The sequence below is a fragment of the Desmodus rotundus genome, chromosome 13 (assembly GCF_022682495.2).
Source record: "Desmodus rotundus isolate HL8 chromosome 13, HLdesRot8A.1, whole genome shotgun sequence".
Taxonomy (NCBI): domain Eukaryota; kingdom Metazoa; phylum Chordata; class Mammalia; order Chiroptera; family Phyllostomidae; genus Desmodus; species Desmodus rotundus.
The window spans coordinates 33,395,039-33,412,819 of record NC_071399.1 but is presented as its reverse complement, the minus strand read 5'-3'; the positions used below and the strand labels follow the sequence as shown (position 1 = coordinate 33,412,819).

At 37.8% G+C, this 17,781-nt stretch overlaps 1 long non-coding RNA gene across 1 annotated transcript; it reads left to right on the top strand.

Annotated features, from left to right (window-relative positions):
• The first annotated feature begins 2,615 nt into the window (after positions 1–2,615).
• LOC123478539 (uncharacterized) lies at positions 2,616–17,011 on the top strand. Its single transcript, XR_006653757.2, has 3 exons — positions 2,616–2,959; positions 5,698–5,771; positions 16,898–17,011. It is a non-coding gene; the product is annotated as an uncharacterized lncRNA (long non-coding RNA).
• The last annotated feature ends 770 nt before the right edge of the window (positions 17,012–17,781 follow it).

Sequence of the window (17,781 nt, the reverse complement as noted above, 5' to 3'; positions counted from 1 at the left end):
ATCTTGAAGTAATCATAATTTTACCTTCTTGGAAGAACCTCCACAGCTGAATTTACACTTGACCTTGGACCAAGTCCTTCTTAGAGGCTCTCATGCATGGACAGTGATGGGGTATGCCAAAACAAAATTACAGTGATGATGCTAATCCTCCCCCATTACACACGATGTGAAAGGATGTGCCTTGTCAAGGTCTATACAAAACTAAGAATGGAAAGCAGAAACCAGTCTGACATTTTATCCTCTATTTCATTCTATTTAGTTTAGAATTGCCAATTGACCCTTAGATATTTCAATTCATGAATTGTATAGCCATTTACTGATTTTTTCTTTTTTGAGAAACCATGGCATCTTTGTTTTGGTAGCATCCACCCCTGAGTACCATTCAGCACCTACCCATTGTGCTTCTGACACTAGTATGAAAATTATGGATCTTGTCCTGGATAAAAGTGATCTAACACCTGTTTTCTATTTCACAGACTCTGAGGTCTATGTTAGCTTAATTGGGGAGTAGTTAATAGTTATGAGAAAGAATTTACCCATTTAGAGTTTTAATGGTCTTTTTATCATATCCCTACAAACTGTATAACCATAAAACATGATAAAGTCATTCTAATCTTTTACAAATAATTGTAGCAATGACAGGATTCACTGGCCAACTATGTCTGAAAACTTTTGGTAAGGAACAAAATGTAATATCCTCATCTTGACTTCTTCCAATTCATTTTTTGAAAGCTTATATCTCTCATGAAAATATATTGAAATGTAGCTTGCCTGGAATTCCATTGTCGTTAGAACAATGATTTCGGTGGATGTCCATATAAATCAAATGCAGTGAAGACATATTTTGCATTCTGAATCATGGAATGACATGTACAAAAGTAACTCTATCAGACACTAATTCCTGTGGCCAATATAAAGTTTTTTCCTTTTTACAAAGGACCAAAAAGTACATATTAACAAAATGAAGCAAATATGAGGTCTGTCCAGAAGGTATCCAGCCATGTAATATGAACAACAGAGACATTTATTGAAGAAGATACAAGATACTAGAAACATTGTTCATAGGACAATGACACCTCAGTCCCCTTCAAAGTGGGCATCTTGGGACCTCACACAGTTCTCCCATTAGCCATCAGCTGCACCATCGTATTTTCCTGAATCTCATCGACAGCGAAACCTCTTCCCTTTCAAAGGTGACTTTAGTTTTTGGAAAAGCCAGAAGTCACAAGGTGCCAAATCTGGGCTATAAGGGGGTTGAGTCACCTGGGTGATTTGATGTTTTGCCAAAACCGGCTACATGAGACATGATGCATGAGGGGGCACATTGTCATGATGAAGCTGCCAAACACCAAATGCCCATAGCTCTGCCTTCAGAATCATCTGAATAGTTTCCGTAGAGGAATGTTCAGGCTTAACACAAAATTCGATGCAGATTTGTTGCTCTTCTCACTCAGCCATTTTGAATGCAACAGCCACACAGTAGACATGTTCACTCAACTGTGTCTGACACCTACATTGACTAGTACAGTGAAGTCATCATTGTTCACATATGCTCATTCCAGTCCATTCTCCTTGGCTGCCAGGTTACGTTGATGTTGTGCAAACCATTCCCGTTATATTAACAATGACTTTCTGGACAGACCTCATTGTATAGCCATCCCAGTTAGTTAGCTAAAGACCAGAATTTAAAGTCTGTTCTATGTGCTTGATGCATGTACTTTGGCAAAAATAGTGTACTGTATCATATAAAAATTCAGGAAAATAGTTTTCTCAATTCAAATGGTAGTACCAAGTAGAATTCTATAATTAGCAACACATGAATTCAGATATAGAATCAAACTAGGCATGAAAATTCAAAAGAAGTATTTTGGCTTTAGATTTGAAAAACACACCAAACTGAATTATATTTATTTTAATAAGTATATGCTGTCAGCAAACAAGGCACACATACACATATATACACATGCACATACACCCAAATATACACACATGTGCACATACACCAGTGCACATACATAAACACATATACACACAGCATACATTTACATACCAATGTATGTTAGTATTAAGTTAACTCTTGGTCAATAATAATTTGCAAGCTATATTTGTTTCTACTGAATTGCTGATATTTTTTTGTTCCACAGGACCAAGCATGTGCTCGACACATATTAGGGACTCTCCATCAATGTTTATTAACTTAGTTGAAATGGATGAGTTCAGGACTATGTACAGGCTCCTTAATTTATGAAAAGGAATTTAAATTGGCAGTAGTGGACTAAGCTCAGTGAAAAATTTTTGGTGTCAAATTCTCTCACTGTCTCCCATAGTATGTTCAGCACTTTCATAGACGCAGGTACAGGGCACAGAATAATTTAAAGTTGTAAAAGTGTGCCAACTTTAGGTCATATCCTAAAGTTACGTCTTTAAGAAACAAAAGTAAATGAAGTTTTTGAATTCCTTTGTTTGTTCCTATTCCGACAATGTATCAGTTTTTCTAATAAGTTTCCAACTCAGAAAGAAAACAATGCCTGGCCTTCTGGAAGTGGGTGGAATTGTTAACATTCCTAACAACCAAAGGAGATTGCATCATTTTGCTGAAGTTGGAGAAAAGTTAGGGGAAAAGGGACAAGCTGAAACAATTCTTAGGGTTTTGTTGTGTGACTTTCCAAATTTGGTCTACATTTTCATGTAAGGAGATTTGTAGGCTCCAGATTTCTCTTTCAAAGCTTTCTCTTCATTTTTTTCTCATTAAGGAATAAACCAACTACGACGAGGGCTTCTATTTTTGCTCTTTGGGTTGAACAGGGAGAAGCTAAGGGTCTCTATTTTACTGAAGTGTAATGCTGTCTGCCTGGAAACCAGCGGTGTGCAACCTGCGGCATGTGAAGTGATCTTTTCCGTGAAGGTTATGGAAGCAGGATGTCCCCTAAGCGACACCTTCCAAAGTGCCTAATCTAAGGTAAATAATGTTTCAATATCCTCAGGTAGAGAACCCACATTCCTGGAAGCTTTCCTGGGTGAGGTAAAGGTCAGCAAAAATAACCAAAATAAAACAGCAAACCAGATAAGATTATCACATAACAGACATAAAAACCACTCAGTGGTGACCATCAATCTCTGTGAAAATGTTTGGTCAACAAGTGAGCCATAAAAGGACCCAGAGGGGCACATAGTTGATTGGTCTCATGGAAACAAAATATTGATCACACAGGTAATTCCACTTGATAATCTTCAAACACTGGCTAAATAACTGCTGACTGATTAGAAGAATAGAACAGGTAATTTTTAAATAATTGTTGTGTGGTGAAAAAAACTGTAATTTCAGTATATAGTACCCTGAATTATATGAAGAATTACGAATTGCAAATTCAAAATGATTTTATAGTAGGTGGATAATTTTCTTTTAAGATACAAATCTTTATCAGGAATATATTCTGTGGTAGGTCTTTCTCTGCCTTATGAAACTGTAAAAAAAAAAAAAGGCAGATGAAAGAGAAGAGCATATGTATAGCCAGCTACACACGAACAAGTCCCCATATACAGATATATTAATGCGGCTTCATAGGCTCTTTCCTCAAATTTGTATTTAGTGTAAAAGGATAAGGATTCTTAAATGTTAATTGTAGAGTGGATTTGACTCTCTAGATTTCAGGTAATAAGCATTTTCATGCAGACGGGACACTTTCAGAAAAGGGAGTCTTTTTGAAGTCTGGGTGAAAAAAAGAGAAACCAGGCTGAATGGCTTTTCTCTGGAAACAGATCTTACAGTCTGGCTTGTTGGATAATATGGACAAGGAAAATCATTTTCATAAAAACCAATATTGTTATGATTTTCAGTTTTCTTTTTAGAATAAACAAAATAAAAAATGTTATTTTCTGTCATAGAAAGACTGTCACTTTTCCCACCATTATATTATTGTCTGAGTTTTGAACCTCTTTGGTACTTAAATACCTTAAGAAAAAGTCTCCTCCCCTCTGTGTGTCTCTAACCCACTTGCAGTTTATTTTACATTAATAATTTCTGCAGAACTGCCAATTCGATGATAAAAAAAGAAAAAATGAAAAGAGTTTGTTTTGCTCCTGTGGTTTAAATTAACATCTGCCATCTTCCTGACCTGAATTCTGACAACACAATTGCTATGAAATATTGGTTTAAACTTAAAACCAGAAATCCTGAGCGTAGCTTTCTGCCAAATAGGTGCTAGTTAGAACCAGCTGCCTGAAGCGGAACTGCTGAATGCTTCAAGGTTGCCTGTGATCTGAGCTGGTCGCAGGCAGAGCCTTTTCAAAGGAGAAACTGCCAGTTCAGATATTTCTCCAAGATGGATTAGGATTCATCTATAGCCCAATCAATGTGTTATTTCTCCTCTTGTTTAATTTATCACTGAGTACATCTCAAACATAAGCAGAAATAATAAGTTATAACTATATTTAGTAACTTAAATCAATTATCTTAGGATTTAGGTGGTGGTGGGAAGGTGTGTGTGTGTGAAGGGTATGAAAGGAAAGAGGTGGAATATCAATAAATCTGCAAAGTATAGTTGTGGAACACACGTTTTGGAAAGAGAACTTAACTGTGGGTGTATAATAGAAATTACAAGTCAAAACAGGCTCAGATCACACCTCTACATATCTTTTTTTGTGCAACAGGTGATCCTGGACTATCCAAAAACAACCAAAAGTTTAACTAACAGCAAAAAGTCTCCATGGGTAGAATTGGCCATGGGCATCTCATTAAGCACACAGTTCAGTTCTCAACATAGTCATCTAATCAGTCATCCAAAATTAGTTAGTGCATGCATATGCTTAATTAACTATCATTTCATTCAAAATACCCTATTGGTAATGCTTTTGTTCTCTGTTCTGACAAATCAAATTACTGAAGGACAGATTTGATTTTGAAATTGGTTTAGGTTGAGTCTTATCATAAACATATTAACGTATTAATGAATAAAACAGTGAGAGTATTGATTTCCATAATAAAGATAAACCACCCCCAAACTGAAGTATTTTCAAGGAACACTGGTTTCAAACTTTAGAACCATAAATCCCCTGGAGTTTCAGATTGCGTGCTGAGACTGAAAGGGCAATATCTGAGTTCAAATACCTCCATTATTAGTGATGAAGTCCTGTGCACACAAGACTAAAAACCAGCATGTAGCACACTGGGAGGGGTGTAGAAGGCTGTCTGGTTTCTTATGATCAGTGCACATTGTTCACTATTATTTATCCATTGTCCATGATTAACCTGGTGAAATTACTCTAAAAGATAATCTAAAGGCTGTATGGTAGTTAATCTACAATTTTAGTATTATGCGAGGGAAAAATAGTAAACAGCTCTTTTGAGGGACTGATGAGGCACTAGTCACAACTCTAAGGGTTTTGGATTTTGATTCACTTAATCCTCACAATCTACCTTTGGAATAGAGGCACTATTGTTAGCCTCATTTTACAGAAGAGGAAACTGAGGCACAGAGCAGAAGATCCCTTGTCTGGAGCCACCAGACAGAAGTATAATAATAAAAACTTTATTCTTAGAGTATCAACCTTAATGCAATTTATTGAATATTGTAAGTTTTGTTTGAAAGCATCATGGAAAAAAACACCTCTGAATATAAAGATTTATTGTAAAAATATTAAAAAGGATTTTCTCTTTTACATTTTTTTGCTTAATTTGTGATTTTCATTCACATGCAGGCCTGACAATGAAAAAAGGAGTTAGACAAATGCCCACTACCTGCCTCAAAGTCTGAGAGTACTACTGGAACAATGTAAGAGAATGCAATCTTTTCTTTTTACAAAATATCAAGGGTAATTACTGAGGAGCTCTGCTTTGACATAAACTTGAATCTAATAGGTAATTAGAACATTAAATCAAAAAGCAAATACTAGTTGCATTCAGCAATGGCTCAGAGACATAGGAGTGATGGAACCTACTTTGAGATTTCTTATCTAAGAATAATTAGTTACTTATCTGTTACTAATTGCTGTCTTGACAATATTCACAATTCCTAAAATATTGGGGTGCTTTAGCATGGCCTACGTTTGGATCTGAATTACTCTCTCTACTTTACACTTATAATTTCATGATGTCCCTGGTATTTGCCAAGATAATTCAAAAAAGTTTATATACAAGAGATCTCTGCTTCATGACCTAGTTGAAAAGAAGACAACCATGTAAAATATCTCTATTTCAATGCTGGTGGATCATTGTGGGTTTAAATAAAAGGCAGCCTGATTTAGTGGCCAGAGAACTCTAAGAGGCCTGAGTTCTACTTTCAAGTTTGCCCCTAATTAGCAATGTAATTTAGATGAGATACTTAATTTCTCTGCACCTTCATTCCTCCTTTGCAAGATGAAGCAATTGATCTTTTTTTTTTTTTTTTTTTTTTTTTTTTTTTTTTTCCCTAGCTGCCCATAGCTGCCACCTTCTGAATCATCCAAAAACTTTCTGCAGAGGAATGTTTAAGCTTAATGCAAAATTTTATGCAAATTCATTGCTCTACTCGCTCAGTCATTTTGAATGTGACAGCCACACAGTACACATGCTCACTCACAGGCATCTACCACCCCCACTGACTAGTACAGTGAAGTTGTCATTGTTCATGCATGTGCATTCCAGTCCACTCTCCTTGACTGCCAGGTTACATCGATGTTGCACAAACCATTCTCAGTATGTTAACAATGGCTGGACTTTTTCTGGACAGACCTCATATTCCAGGCATGAAGATATTCTCCTCATTCTCGTGACTGTGCTAGGAGGCTTTCCATACATCAGCTAGACACTTGGAAACTATCCTTTAACATGGATGACCTTTCATCTATTTTTTTTTTTTTTTTTAAATTTATTTATTGTTATTTAATTACAGTTGTATGCCTTTTCCCCCATCCCTTCACCCCACCCCAGGTGAACCCACTTCCCTCCCCCCTCTCCACCCTCCCCCTTGGATTTGTTCATGTGTCCTTTATAGTAGTTCCTGTAATCCCCTCTACCTACTGTCCCCGCCCCCACCCCCCACCCCCGCCCTTGCTATTGTTACATTGTTCTTAACTTCAATGTCTCTGGTTATATTTTGTTTGCTTTTTCCTTCTATTGCTTATGTTCCAGTTAAAGGTGAGATCATATGGTATTTGTCCCTCACTTCCTGGCTTATTTCACTTAGCATAATGCTCTCCAGTTTCATCCATGCTGTTGCAAAGGGTATAAGCTCCTTCTTTCTCTCTGCTGCGTAGAATTCCATTGTGTAAATATACCATAGTTTTTGGATCCACTCGTTTGCTGATGGGCACTTCGGTTGCTTCCAGTATTTGGCTATTGTAAATTGTGCTGCTATGAACATTGGGGTGCACAGATTCTTTTGGATTGGTGTTTCAGTGTTCTTAGGGTATAATCCCAGCAGCGGAATTGCTGGGTCAAAGGGCAGTTCCATTTTTAGTTTTCTGAGGAAATTCCATATTGTTTTCCACAGTGGCCTCACCAGTCTGCATTCCCACCAACAGTGCACTAGGGTTCCCTTTTCTCCGCATCCTCTCCAACATTTGTTTGTGGATTTGTTTATGTTGGCCATTCTGACTGGTGTGAGATGATACCTCATTGTGGTTTTAATTTGCATCTCTCTGATGGCTAGTGATGCTGAGCATCTTTTCATATGTCTCTGGGCCTTCTGTATGTCTTCCTTGGAGAAGTGTCTGTTCAAGTCCTTTGCCCATTTTTTAATTGGGTTGTTTGTCTTCCTGGAGTGGAGTCGTGTGAGTTCTTTATATATTTTGGAGATCAGGCCCTTGTCTGAGGTATCATTGGCAAATATGTTTTCCCATATTGTTGGTTCTCTTTGTAATTTGGTGCTGTTTTCTTTAGCCATGCAGAAGCTTTTTATTTTGATGAGGTCCCATTTGTTTATTCTTTCCTTTATGTCCCTTGCTTTAGGGGATGTGTCTGTGAGGATGTTGCTGCGTGGAATGTCTGAGATTTTCTTGCCAATGTTTTCTTCAAGGACTTTTATGGTGTTACGGCTTATATTTAAGTCTTTTATCCATCTTGAGTTTATTTTCGTGTATGGCGTAAGTTGGTGATCGAGTTTCATTTTTTTGCACGTAGCTGTCCAGATCTCCCAACACCATCTGTTGAAGAGACTGTTTTTGCTCCATTTTATGCTCCTGCCTCCTTTGTCAAATATTAATTGATCGTATAGATTTGAGTTTATTTCTGGGCTCTCTATTCTGTTCCATTGGTCTATGAGCCTGTTTTTATGCCAGTACCAGGCTGTTTTGATTACCGTTGCCTTGTAATACAGTTTGATATCAGGTATTGTGATACCTCCTGCTTTGTCCTTCTTTCTCAAAATTGCTGCTGCTATTCGAGGTCGTTTATGGTTCCATATGAATTTCTGTAATGTTTGTTCTATATCTGTGAAATATGTCATGGGTACTCTAATAGGGATTGCATTGAATCTATAAATTGCTTTGGGTAGTATGGCCATTTTGATGATGTTAATTCTTCCAATCCATGAACATGGTACATGCTTCCATTTGTTTGTATCTTCCTTAATTTCTTTCTTCAGTGTTGTGTAGTTTTCTGAGTACAGGTCTTTTACCTCCTTGGTTAGGTTTATTCCTAGGTACTTTATTTTTCTTGTTGCTATATCGAATGGGATTTTTTTCCTGATTTGTGTTTCTGCAGTTTCGTTGTTGGTGTACAGGAATGCCTTTGATTTCTGGGTATTGACTCTGTATCCAGCTATTTTGCCAAATTCATTTATTAGGTCGAGTAGTTTTTGAGTGGAGTCTATAGGGTTTTCCATGTACACTATCATGTCGTCTGCAAACAGTGACAGTTTCATTTCCTCCTTTCCAATTTGGATGCCTTTTATTGCTTTTTCTTGTCTGATTGCTGTGGCTAGGACTTCCAATACTATGTTGAATAGGAGTGGTGAGAGAGGGCATCCTTGTCTTGTTCCTGATCTTAGTGGGAAAGCTCTAAGTTTTTGTCCATTGAATGTGATGCTGGCTGTAGGTCTCTCATATATGGCCTTAATTATGTTGAGGACTGCTCCCTTTATTCCCACTTGGCTGAGTGTTTTTATCAGAAATGGGTGCTGTATCTTATCGAATGCTTTTTCCGCATCTATTGATATGATCATGTGATTTTTGTCTTTGCTGTTGTTGATGTGATGTATTATGTTTATTGATTTGCGAATATTGTACCATCCTTGCATCCCTGGGATGAATCCCACTTGGTCATGGTGGATGATCTTTTTAATATATTGCTGGATGCGGTTTGCTAATATTTTGTTGAGAATTTTAGCGTCTATGTTCATCAGCGATATTGGCCTGAAGTTTTCTTTCTTCGTTGTGTCTTTATCTGGTTTTGGGATTAGGATGATGTTGGCTTCATAAAAAGAGTTTGGGAGTCTTCCATCAGTTTGGATTTTTTCGAATAGTCTGTGAAGGATAGGGGTTAGTTCTTCCTTAAATGCTTTGTAGAAATCTCCTGTGAAACCATCTGGTCCAGGGCTTTTGTGTGATGGGAGTTTCTTGATGACTGCTTCAATTTCCTTTGCTGATATTGGTCTGTTCAGGTTTTCTGCTTCTTCTTCAGTCAGTTTTGGAAGATTATATTTTTCTAGAAATGTGTCCATTTCATCTAGGTTTTCAAATTTCTTAGCATATAGGTCTTCATAGTAATTTCTTACGATCCTTTGTATTTCTGTGGTATCAGTTGTAATCTCTCCACTTTCATTTCTAATTCTGTTTATTTGGATCCTCTCTCTTTTCTTCTTGATAAGCCTACTTAAAGGCTTGTCGATTTTGTTTATCTTTTCAAAGAACCAGCTTCTGGATTCATTGATCCTTACAATTGTGCTTTTAGTCTCTATGTCATTTAGTTCTGCTCTGATCTTGGTTATTTCCTTCCTTCTGCTTGCTCTGGGCTGTCTTTGTTGTTGTTCCTCCAGTTCTTGTAGGCGTAGGGTTAGGTTGTTTGTGTGAACTGTTTCTAACTTCTTAAGGTAGGCCTGTATTGCTATGAACTTCCCTCTCAGGACTGCCTTAGCTGTGTCCCATAGGTTTTGGGTTGTTGTGAGTTCGTTTTCATTTGTTTCCAGGAAGTTTTTGATTTCTTCCCTAATCTCGTTCTTGACCCATTCATTGTTTAATAGCATGCTATTCAGTCTCCATGATTTTGAGTGTTTTGGGTTTTTACCCTTGGGGTTGGTTTCTAGTTTCAGACCCTTGTGGTCAGAGAAGATGCTTGATATGATTTCAATTTTCTTGAATTTGTTGAGGGTTGCTTTGTGTCCTATCATGTGGTCTATCTTTGAAAAAGATCCATGGACACTTGAAAAGAATGTGTATTTTGCTTCTTTGGGATGAAAAGCTCTGTATATATCAGTTAAGTCCATTTCCTCTAGGGTATTGTTAAGTGACACAATATCTTTGTTAATCTTTTGTTTGGAAGACCTGTCCATTTTTGATAGTGGGGTGTTAAAATCCCCTACTATAATTGTGTTGCTGTCAATATCTTTCTTGAAATCCTCCAAGATTTTCTTTATGTATTTGGGTGCTCCTATGTTGGGTGCATATATATTTATAATGTTTATGTCTTCTTGGTGGATTCTTCCTTTGAGTATTATGAAGTGACCTTCTGGGTCTCTCTTTATGGCCCTTCTTTGGAAGTCTATTTTGTCTGATATGAGTATTGCTACCCCTGCTTTTTTTTCCTGTCCGTTTGCTTGGAAAATTTGTTTCCAGCCCTTCACTTTCAGTCTGTGTGAGTCTTTTGTCCTGAGATGGGTTTCTTGTAGGCAGCATATGTGTGGGTCATGTTTTCTTATCCATTCAGCTGTTCTATGTCTTTTGATTGGAGCATTTAATCCATTTACATTTAAGGTTATTATCGATAGGTAGTTATTCATTGCCATTATTTCCTACCTGTGTTCCTCTGTCTTTCTCTTTTCCTTCCTTTCCTTAAAGCAGTCCCTTTAGCATCTCTTGCAGAGCTGGTTTGGTGGAGCTGTATTCTTTTAGACTTCTTTTGTCTGGGAAGCTCTTTATTTGGTCTTCTATCTTGATTGAGAGCCTTGCTGGGTAAAGTAGTCTTGGTTGGAGGCCTCTGGTTCTCATTACTTGGAATATTTTTTGCCATTCTCTTCTGGCTTGGAGCGTTTCCATTGAGAAGTCAGTTGCTAACCTTATTGGGGCTCCCTTGTATGTTACTTCCTTTTTCTCCCTTGCTGCCTTTAAGATCCTCTCTTTGTCTTGGAAATTTGCCATTTTAATTATGATGTGTCTTGCAGTGGGTCTCTTTGGGTTCCTCTTGTTTGGGACTCTCTGTGATTCCTGGATTTGGGTGACTTTTTCTCTCCTCAGATTAGGGAAATTTTCCATCATTACTTTTTCAAACAGGTTTTCTATCCCTTGCTCTTCTTCTTCTCCTTCTGGTATTCCTATTATACGGATGTTGTTACGTTTCATGTTGTCCTGCATTTCCCTTATTGCCTCTTCATTCTTTCTGAGCCTCTTTTCCTTTTCTTGTTCCTTCTGGGTGTTTTTTTCTACTTTATCCTCCAGCTCGCTGATCCGATCCTCTGCTTCATCAAGTCTGCTTTTAATTCCTTCTACTGTGTTCTTCAATTCAGAAATTGTATTCTTCATTTCCTCTTGGCTCTTGTTGATATTTTCTATTTCCTTTTTCATGTTGATATAGTTTGCAGTGAGTTCATTGTAGTTTCCTTGTAGTTTCTGGTAGTTCTCTTTGAGCTCAGAGAGCTCAGTGAGCTTCCTGATGACCATTGCTTTGAACTCAGTATCTGATAGTTGACTTGCCTCTTTTTCGGTTAGTATTCTTTCTGAGACTTCCTCCTTTCCTTTCATTTGGGAATTGTTTCTTTGTCTTCCCATTGTTTGTGAGGCTCTTCTTGTTGGCCTCTGCTTCTTAAATTGCTTTGTTCTGAATCCCTGGGTTTATGATATGAACTTCTATGGTAGAATGCCAATGGGATTCGGTGGTGCTGTCTCCTTACTCTCCTGTGCTCACTGGTCTTGAGCTGACGTTTATGTGTTTAACACGGTCTAACTCTAGTCTTTTCAGCACTCCAGGTTTTGTTGTCGCACCTGTGGGAAAAATAGAAAGGGGGGGAGAAAGAAAAGGAAAAAACAAACAAACAAACAAACAAAAAAAAAAAACCAAAGATGGGAAGGAGGGAAAAAGGAAATAGGAAAGGAGGAAAGGGAGGAAGGAGGGAAGAAGGATTAAAGAAAGATCGGAGGCAAGATAAGAAGGAATTTTAACAAAAATTAAAACATAGAAATAGATAAAAGAAGGGAGGAAGAAGACATAAAAATGGTAAAGGATGGGAGGAAGAAGGAATGAAAGAAAAAAAAGAGAGAGAGAGGAAGAAGGAGTTCAGGGGGAAAGGAAAAGGGAAAAAAAAAAAAAAAAGGGGAAAAAAAAAAAAATCTTCTGTTGGCTTTAAACCGTTCAGGTTATTTCTGCTGTTGTCCTGTCTGTGCACGGGAGGCGGTGGTTGGAAGGATTGGTTTCACTTTTCTTCCTTCCTGGGTCACACTCATCACTGTTTTGTAGGTGTGGTCCCTGGCAGGCAATCAGGCCGTTGATCAGCCAATCCAGCAGCTTTGTTCTTGGGACTCTCGAGTGGCCGCTCCAGCCGCTTTGGCTCCGGACGCGTGCGCGCGCAGCAGGGGAATCCAGCCGCTTCGGGTTTGTGACGTTATTTGGGCTCTGAGCGCGCAGCCGGCCGACCGATCGAGCCGCCCAGGCTAGGGAGGCTGGCGCGCCGCAAACTGCTGGTTCAGCCGCCTTGGTGTTACGTCTCTCGCCAGCCCCTTTGTGCTTGGGAAGTGCGCATCCAGCCGGCCCTACGCTTGGTGAGCGCGCAGCCCGCCGCCGAGCCAGAGGCTCTACGCTTGGGGGCCCGATCCAGCTGTCCGGGGCTTGAGACTCTCGGGTGGGCGGGGCCGCCCTGGGACCGAATCACGCGGTCCTCGGTTCCGAGGTTTTGGGTCTGTGGGTGGAGCAGCTAGTCTCTGCTCCAAAAGATCTCGGAGGTTTCAGGTGTGGGCGCCCCTCCGGGGTTTCATGTACGGGCCCCGTTCGCTAATCTGCGCGCGCGCTACCGCGCGCAACCGGACCTCAGGTGAGCGCCGGTGCTGCTTATCCCGCGTTCCCCGTTCGCAGTCCAGGGGCGGAGGGGGGAGGGGCGCCAGGGGCCTCGGCCACCACCGAGAGTTCTCTAACTAGCCCCTGAGTGTCTCTATTTTCTTTTTCTTTTTGAGAAATTCCTCCTTTTCAAGCCCCCCTGGTCCAATCAAGCACCTGGCTGCTCACAGCGCAGCCTGGCCCTCTCTCAGGACTCCTGCAGCAGCCCCTGCGCCAGGGCTGGCGCCTCTGCAGCCCTTGTACCGCGCGGTCCCGGGTCCCGGGGACCTTATTGTCCTTGAGCACTCTTCTTACCGTCAGATCTTTCAGTGTCCTCTATCTTTGGTCTCTAATCTTCGTATATGCTGGAGTACTGTTGGCTGTTCGCTCTGCTCCTCAGATCAGCTAGGTATTTCCCTGGCACTGAGGGGAAGTGAATTCTGCTCCCACCTATGTTGCCGCCATCTTCCAATCGCAATTGATCTTTTTAGGTCTAAAAATATATAACATGAATGACCCAGCAAAAATGATTTAATTTGAATTGCTTTATACACACAATGGTAATAAAAAATAGAAATAATAATAAATATACATAATACTAATAATGTGTAATAATAATGAGTAACAGGAATTGCTGTGGGGCAATAAGTGAAATGACTATTTTGGTAATATAAAATGACTTGACGAGTATTGTTTGGATGTGTAACATAATATTAGAGCACATCGTTAGTTTTTCCTCCCCCATTATTCAGAAGTAGCAGTTAAATACATTCCCTGGATGCTTTATGCACAAGAGAAGCCCTGGCATGAATTGGGGCTATTTCATTTCTAAATGTACTGTAAACTATGTTTTTAAAGATCTACTTTTTCAAAAACTGGGCCACTGATTCATCTTTGTATTATAGTTATGAAAGGAAAATTTTAAACTCCTCAAGGGAAAGAGACAAAGCAAGAGAACCCAATTACCCAGCTAAAACTGTACAAATATCAGTTCGCACACCCAGACTCAGAACAATAGGTACTGTAATGAATTATCCTTTTTCTTGAAAGCCCTCTGTTTCTATCCCCTGGTTTGCTATTTTCTCCTAAGGTTGCCATCCCGTCTGAGCTATAAAGAAATGATGCATGAGTTTCCTTTCCTCATTTCCCTTCTTGAATTTGGTGCAAATATTAAACCATTCATTTTCATTCTTCTCAAGAGTTTTCTTGCCTTAGTGAATGTTTTTATGAGAAGAAAAGAAAGACAAGAATGAAGATGAAATATACTGAGACTGAAGAAAATCTTAAATGGGGATAAAAATGTGAGGGGAGAGAGTAACAGCAATGGGATTGAGAAAATTAAAAGTGAGAGGAAGGGGCCAAGAAGTGGGATTGTGTGTTCATCTTTCTTCATTTGTTAGTTTCCACATCCCTCTTTCCTTCCCTTTCATCTTCCACTTCTCCTCTGTTTCTGATTGTGCCCTTCAGAACTCAGCTGTGCTAGAAAGGCTTGTCTTTCTTCCCAGATCCTCTTTGAATGATGAAATAATATGAGGTTTGTGCATAATTTCTCTGTGCTGTTCAAAAGGCATTTTCTTAAAGGGAGCTTTACATTTTATCCATTTTGCCTATTAATGTGAGTATTAAATAATTCCTAATTATTTTGTCACCACTTTGTTAACAGTTCAGGATCTACATTTGAACTAAGACACTTTAATTATCAAATTAACACAATTTCATGGTTGGTATGTTTAATTTCTCACCACTGGCCTTTTATTTATTTATTCTTTATTATTAACTGGCTTCTTTCAGTCTTTTCTCCTAATCATTCAAAGAAGTGAACAATGCCCTTGTTTCACACTCATGAATACTTTCCATAAATATCCAGAAATTATGGGTAGCTAAAGAGTGCCTGTTCTTGCAACAAAGCCTTTCCTTGTGGTTTTTCTTCATTGATTTCTAACCCATCAATGACATGTATTTATTCACAGGTTAAGAGCTTCAGTTCAGTTGGAAATATAAAAGTTTTCATAGCTTTTTCTACAACTAATTGCTTGAACTCAGTAGTTTCATGTACAAAGAGAAGGGAACTTTGCATTAATGAAAAGGAGCACCTATAATGCTAGCTGACATTAAACTATAAAAATAAGAAAGATAAGGGATTATTTTTTAAAAGTTGTCAAACAGAAATGATAGAAGTGAAGGGGTAATGGCTGAATAAAAGAAAGTAATTATAAGATCCAGAATAATTGATATTTTAAATTCTCTGTAGAGCTTATTCATTGTAAAGTACTTTGCACAGTTTCTATCCTGTATTAGGGGCCCAAACACATTTATTCCTACACACTAGAATTGCAGTTTGCCTCCCGTGAAATTCGGTACCGGCTCTGAGCAGATTCAGAAGCAAAGCAACTATAATAATTCCCAAGCTCAGAAATTCATCTCAATAATGCCAAACCGGCTGAGTTTAGCTCCCTGCACAACCTGGTTGACAAGCATTATTTTAAAAACAGCTCAATTGAAGTATAATTTTACATATACTAAAATTCACCCTTTTATTTGTATAATTCAATGAATTTTAGTAATTTACAAAGTTATGCAAACATCATCATAATCCAGATTCAGAACATTTCCATCATTCCAAAATAATCCTGTGTACTTATTTATATTTAAGCCCCCTTTTCACTCCCTGGCCTCAGGCATCACTGATCTTTCTTTATTAGGAACATTTTATGTAAATGGAATTATATAATATGTCAGTTTTTGTATCTGACTTCCCTCAGTTAGCATAAGTGTTTTTGATTTATAGCAAGAATCATTTTATTAGACTTTTTTATTGTTGCAACAGTTCTTCCAACAGATTTTGGTCCAAATTTTGGACCAAATTAGTTTGGGTTATAATTAGTTTGGGTTATAATTATAATTGGTTATAATTAGTTTTGCTAAAGTCTGTTATATTGTGAGATACATTTCACTGGTTAGAAAAATGAACAAAATCCAAATTAGGTTAAAAGGAGAAGACTATTTTCTAAATGTTCCAAAGAATATTACCAAGAGTGAGATGTGAGAACAAGTACAGTATTGGGTTGTAGGTACATATAAAATACTTAGAAAGAAGAAATAACATTTAGTGACAAAATGTTTGCTAAATAAAGCTGCTCTGAATGGAGATATAAAGGCAATGTTTGTGAAAAATGCTTAGGATGAAATATTTGTGTATTTCAATGTGAAAAAATTAGAAATGGGAATATCCCATTTGGAGAATGAAGAGGTAAGACTCAGATGATTAATTAATAGAAATAAAGTGAATGTTAAATATTTATGGAGTATCCACCATATTAAATATTAGGGAAATGAAGAAAGCTGTCTTTTGTTCTGGAAGTATTCACAAAATAAAGAAATTTCTATATGAAGAAAATGTGGAAAGTAAGTACCCTGTCACTGAATATGCTTCTATAAAATCAAGAGTAAATACAGTAGAAGTTATTTGCAGGAAGGAGAAAAAAACTGCAAAGATATGTAACTCTGTGTCATTAATATTTTTCCTAAGGAATTTTTTCAATATGGTATAATTATTTTTAATTTTAAAATAAAAGTTCTAGCAGTGTTTTTTTAAATTTATTTTGTGGTTGCTAAATTTGAAATTGGTTATTCTTTTCAGATGACAGCAATGATGATGATTTTTTAAAAATAAAATATCCATTTATTGAGGGGTTTCACCACTCAAAATCATAGAATATTGTCATGTTTTTACATATTCAGGATTGTTTCTGGGGAGAAATCCTACATAAATGCAATGGAAACACATCTACCATCATAAAATGAATGTACAGAACATTGGGACCTTGCAGTCGAATCAGTTGGGGATCAAGCCAGGGACAGGTGAGCCATATCAGAGCCCCAGGTAAAAGGGAAAATATATGCCCTTATAAAACTGGTATACATGGTTTTATATATTTTCTAAATCTACTTTTTAAAAAAAGTTTTAAAGTAATGGAAAAATTTAAAAGAGTGTTCTCATGTACCTCTTCTCCCAGTTTCCTCTGTTAATATATTCATTAATATGTTGCATTTGTTCCAATTAATGAACCAATATTGATATATTATTAACTGAATCCCATAGATTATTTAGATTGCCTTAGTTTTTGCCTAATGTTTTTCAGTTCCAGAACCCTATTCAGGAGGTCACATTACAGTGAACCATCACGTGTCTCTGGGCTCCTTATGGCTGTGATAGTTTCTTGGACTTATTTTTGCTGCCCCTGTCAGTTTTGAGGAGGAAAGATCAGATACTTTGTAGGATGCTCCATAAGATATAAATCAGTTTTATGTTTAAAAACTGACCTATATCTCATTTTAATATTATGTTTTTTAAGTGCATTTCCTGAGGTTATATCAAAACTACTCCCCCTTGAATTATTCTTGGATCCATCTTTACCATTTTCCTGGTTCCCTCACTGATTGAAGAGTTCCTTGAACACCTTTATTCTATATGAGACACAGACTATGTTTTTAACTTTTTGAAAGTGATACATTGGCACTGGAATATTAAGAACTTCTGGTGCAGAGGGCTGTGTGAAAACCATGGGATAAGCTTCTCCTCAGTTCCTTGCCCTCACCATGGAGAAAATCATGCAAGGATACGG